This window comes from Spermophilus citellus (assembly GCF_964194105.1).
Source record: "Spermophilus citellus genome assembly, chromosome: 6".
Classification (NCBI taxonomy): domain Eukaryota; kingdom Metazoa; phylum Chordata; class Mammalia; order Rodentia; family Sciuridae; genus Spermophilus; species Spermophilus citellus.
The window spans coordinates 16,318,551-16,324,129 of record NC_138187.1 but is presented as its reverse complement, the minus strand read 5'-3'; positions in this window follow the sequence as shown (position 1 = coordinate 16,324,129).

The window sequence follows — 5,579 nt, the reverse complement described above, 5'->3', positions numbered from 1 at the left end:
GCCCTTGACCTGTCACCCTGCACTCCTGTTGGGAGCGTCTCCCCGGTGACGTGGGGCCTTCCCAGTGCTGCCTGGAGCAGGAGAAGACCAGAATGAGGGTGGCCCATCTGCTCCTGCTTCAGGATCTGGCCGAGTGTCACTTGGAGAGATCATCACCCAGAGCAGGGGTCATGGAGGAGGGGGGCCAGTGTCCCGGCAAGAGGAAGGTGCGGGGCAACAGGATTTAGAGCAGAGAAAAGAAAAAGCACAGATGATGTGGTCACCACAGGAAGCGTGGCCCAGAGTGGGCCCTCGGCAGGTGGGTGTTCTTGGGTTTCGGGGAAATCTGTCACCCATCATGTCCCATGGACTTTCTAACGGAGCCTGCTTTCCCTGCCTTGTTTGAAAATTAAACTGGGACATCGATGCCGTGAGATGCACTGCTCTAAGGGAAGGGCAGGTGGTGAGAGGTGCAGGGTTTGACAAGGAGGAAGGAATGGTCTAAAGCAGGTGGGAGGATAACTGGAAGTACTGACCACCTCTCTCAGGGTGGACATTGTTCTGGGTACTTATTTCTGCGGTAACAAACCATCCCCAAACTTAGTGGTTGAAACGCCTATTTAGTAGTATCTCCCAAGGGCCTGGGGGTGGATGGGCTCAGCCAGGTGGGATTCGATTGGGGTTCCTCCTGTGTGACGGGAGGTGGAGGGCAGCTAAGCCCTAGTCACCTGAAGGCTGGACGTGGCTGGACACCCAAAATGGCCACTTATATGGCTGGAAGTAAGATGTACCCCAGGGAGAGGGTGAGTGACTGTGTCGCTGTGTGAATATTTCTGGCAGACAGGCCAAATGAGCCCTGTCCCTCAGGCCACACGGGCCACCAAGCCGTAGTTCAGGGTTTTTCAAGGCCATCGGGTGGGCTACATTTTCAATGATCCGTGACCAGACAGCTAGACCGAAATGACATCCGGATGGTGTACTTGAGTCATGGTTTAAGGACCGAGAACGTGCAGGCGTTGATTCAGAAAAGGCTAACTGTCCTTTTCCTGGAGGGCAAAGCCTTCCCTCCTGGTGACCTATGACCTGTGGATCAGGTGAGTAGCATCTTGCCCACAGGCAAAGATGTTGGTGGCTCTGAGTTCCCAAAGATGGGGAGACGTGATGTCAAAGAGGCTCACCCACCCCCACTCTGGAGACCAGAGCGCCTGTGGACACGGGAGCTGCTAGCCCTACCCAGAAGGCCGATTGCTCCATGCCTGGACAATGCTTTGTTTACATAGGTCACTATGCAAGGACACAAGACCAGCGCTACCACCAGTATCCATTGCAAAATGGTGCAAAATTGACTCTAGAATCTTCTGAATCTTCTGTCCCTGGGGGCAAAAAAAAAAAAAAAAAAAAAGGTGTTTTATATTTTGCTTTTTATTTTTTTAAAGGAGCAATGGTGACCGAGCTATCTCCTGCAGAATCAGTTCAAACAGAACCCTGTTGCTGCTCAACAGTCGGCTTGCCTTCGTCTGGGGTCCTCCTAGGTGTTGGTGACAACATCTCAACGAAGCGGAAAGACTTGATTGAGTTTGACAATGAAACCCAAACATATTTATACTTGACTTCCTTCTTTAAATGGTTCCTAGACAGGCGGGGGGGGGGGTGTTGGGGGGAGACGCTGATGCTGGAGCTCAGGTGTCTGCAGTGACAGGGGACGGACTGGCTGCGTGCGTTTCCGCAGGGCTTTTCAAGTAGCCAGAGTGAATTCTGGGTTTAGCAGGTGGTGGCAGAGGAGCCAGGGGATGGAGGGTGGGGTGAGCAGGTTGCTGAGATGAGGGATCGTGGGGGTCTAGGCTCGTGATGCTAAGAATTTAGCAGACCAGGAAAAGAGCCCGAAGGTCTCAGTGTCCTTGGAGCCTGGAAGCCATGGACAGGGTAAGAAACTTGCATTTATGATGTGATGCCCCTCTTTTGAGAGATGCTAAGAAGTTTCAGGCCTGGCTTGAGTTGAAGGGGGGAGACTTCAAAGTATTGTGGAGTCAAGGAACTGGGGGGCAGGGCATCCTGCAGACACTGAAGTTACCCCACCGAGGGGGGAGTGTCCAGGAGGTCGTGGGTGACAGTGATGAGGCTGGGGAGATAGGTGGTTAGATGGTGTGGGCTTCTTTTTTTTTTTTTTTTTTTTTGCTTAGCATTGGAGGAGTTGATGAGGAAGAAGTTCGGGAGAATGTGGAGATGGGAATGATCCAGGATATGCAGGATCCAAGCTGGTTGCATTTCGTAAAGTGGAGCTGTCTGGTGGCATGAGCTGCTGTTGAGTTTCCAGCTCAGGTGACAAATGTCCGGGAGACCCCCGAGTCCCCTGGACGCCTCTGTTTTTTGCTTTTGTTTTTAAAATCAAGGTCTCACATAGTTGGTGGATCTTGAGCAAACAATTCATTCCCAAAGCAAATGGTGGATAGAAAGCAGAGGCAGAGGGGTGGGTAGTCACCACAGGGGACGGAATTGCAATCTAGGTGACAGTCGCACAAGCCCTGACAGCCTTCGGGGAGAAGAAAGACCTTAAGACCTTGCTGCTTGTTTCCCTCGGTGGGATGGCATATCCCTTCCCAACGGCGTGCTCTTAGGTTTCTGTGGATGGGAACGAAGACAGCCCTGATGGCCCCTGAGCCCAGAGGACGCTTCCTCTCTGATGGCGATGGCTCCTCTAATTTTCCTTTTGCTGATTCATCCTGACATGTTTCTCCCGGGAGGAGCCACTGTGTGTGAGACTGTCCGTCCCTGAGTTCTGAATACGTCCCAAGTGCAAAGGGTCTTCCTTTGGGGGATGGCTTGAGGGACGGACCTGATGCCATCTTTCATTTTTGGAACACTCGTGGGAGGTGCTGACCCAGGATTCCCACTCCCACATCCCATGGCCTCCCCCGTCCATCAACACAGTGTGTTTCAGAGGAATGACACACAGAAAAATCAGGTGCATGTGTGTTCTTTGGGGAGAATGGCTTGGAAATAGCCTAGTGGCTGGACCGGGTGTGACTTTACTGTGGGGAGGAGCTGATCTGAGCGGGGACTCTCATGGATGATAGGTGATGGATGAGAGCCAAGACAGGAGGGGAGGGGGGTAGCCTGGAGGATGGGAGATGGACAGGGATGAGGGATACCACCTCTGGCCTTTGGCCACTCTGTATCCAGAATTTTGGGGTCAATCCCCTCCCACCCACCCACCCCTCAGAACAGGTGGGCTCCCCTAGGACGGCTGAGATTGTGTGTCTACCACCCAAGGAGATAAGGTCTGGGGTATCAATGAAGGTTGGCCATAGAACCATCCAGAAGGCTCAGTTTCTTGCCTCTCCAATATGTGGACTGGAAATTGGTGCTTCTGGGGACGGTGTGTCAGGAATTCTAATCAATTCTGGTTTTAGGTTAAATTGCAGGTCTGCATGCCATAAAAAATGGGAGAGATAAAGCCACCATCCCTTAAGGCAATGCTGACGTCCTGAGAGAATCGGTGGGCAGGGAAGATTCAGTTAGTTTTTATTTTTGGTCTCTGTGACGATTACCTGGGTGTGTGTGTGTGTGTGTGTGTGTGTGTGTGCGTGTGTCGGGGGGACAACTTAGAGGAGAAAAGATTTACATTGGCTCACAGTTTCAGACCACTTTGGGTGGGCTCCATGGCTTTGGGCCTGAGGAAGGGCGTGGGGGAGGAAGGGCGTGGGGGAGGAAGGGCGTGGGGGAGGAAGGGCGTGGGGGAGGAAGGGCGTGGGGGAGGAAGGGCGTGGGGGAGGAAGGGCGTGGGGGAGGAAGGGCGTGGGGGAGGAAGGGCGTGGGGGAGGAAGGGCGTGGGGGAGGAAGGGCGTGGGGGAGGAAGGGCGTGGGGGAGGAAGGGCGTGGGGGAGGAAGGGCGTGGGGGAGGAAGGGCGTGGGGGAGGAAGGGCGTGGGGGAGGAAGGGCGTGGGGGAGGAAGGGCGTGGGGGAGGAAGGGCGTGGGGGAGGAAGGGCGTGGGGGAGGAAGGGCGTGGGGGAGGAAGGGCGTGGGGGAGGAAGGGCGTGGGGGAGGAAGGGCGTGGGGGAGGAAGGGCGTGGGGGAGGAAGGGCGTGGGGGAGGAAGGGCGTGGGGGAGGAAGGGCGTGGGGGAGGAAGGGCGTGGGGGAGGAAGGGCGTGGGGGAGGAAGGGCGTGGGGGAGGAAGGGCGTGGGGGAGGAAGGGCGTGGGGGAGGAAGGGCGTGGGGGAGGAAGGGCGTGGGGGAGGAAGGGCGTGGGGGAGGAAGGGCGTGGGGGAGGAAGGGCGTGGGGGAGGAAGGGCGTGGGGGAGGAAGGGCGTGGGGGAGGAAGGGCGTGGGGGAGGAAGGGCGTGGGGGAGGAAGGGCGTGGGGGAGGAAGGGCGTGGGGGAGGAAGGGCGTGGGGGAGGAAGGGCGTGGGGGAGGAAGGGCGTGGGGGAGGAAGGGCGTGGGGGAGGAAGGGCGTGGGGGAGGAAGGGCGTGGGGGAGGAAGGGCGTGGGGGAGGAAGGGCGTGGGGGAGGAAGGGCGTGGGGGAGGAAGGGCGTGGGGGAGGAAGGGCGTGGGGGAGGAAGGGCGTGGGGGAGGAAGGGCGTGGGGGAGGAAGGGCGTGGGGGAGGAAGGGCGTGGGGGAGGAAGGGCGTGGGGGAGGAAGGGCGTGGGGGAGGAAGGGCGTGGGGGAGGAAGGGCGTGGGGGAGGAAGGGCGTGGGGGAGGAAGGGCGTGGGGGAGGAAGGGCGTGGGGGAGGAAGGGCGTGGGGGAGGAAGGGCGTGGGGGAGGAAGGGCGTGGGGGAGGAAGGGCGTGGGGGAGGAAGGGCGTGGGGGAGGAAGGGCGTGGGGGAGGAAGGGCGTGGGGGAGGAAGGGCGTGGGGGAGGAAGGGCGTGGGGGAGGAAGGGCGTGGGGGAGGAAGGGCGTGGGGGAGGAAGGGCGTGGGGGAGGAAGGGCGTGGGGGAGGAAGGGCGTGGGGGAGGAACGCTACTTCAGCTCACGGTAGCTGAGAACCAGAAAAAGAGAACAGAGAGATGGGGTCAGGAAGGGGTGGGAGACAAGAACTACCCCTCCAGGACATTCCTCCAGGGACATACGTCTGTTCTCCAACCGGCTTTACCGCCCCGTCTCCCACGCCTCCCACTCAGCTGTGAATGGATTAATCCACCCATGAGGTCAGAGCTCTCACAAGCCAATCACTTCCCCAAAGCCCCACCTGTGACCACTGCTGCCCTAGGGACCAGGCCCGCCACACTGAGACTCTGGGGGACATTTCAGATCCCAACCCTAACAGGTGACTTCGGAAGTCACCGCTGATTTTTAAAACAGTGCTACCTGGTGGATGCCCTGGTGGACAGTTTCCCACCCAGTGGCAGGATGAATCAGTGAAGGAGAAGTTGGAGTAGCAATTGTCACCTAGGAGGGAAGCCTCAGGCTCTCTGAGCTCCTGTCAAACCAGAGGGCCTCTTGGGGCGCCCCCCGAGTGGCATCCCTTGGGAGGTGCAGGGGGGACCCACTTGTGGGGATTCTTCTGGGCACTAGAAGTCTCCAGGGTGGAGCTGGTGGTGGTCAGGGCTCTTGGCCTCTAGAAGTGTGGCCCTCATTAGCAGTCTCCCGTGGCCCTGG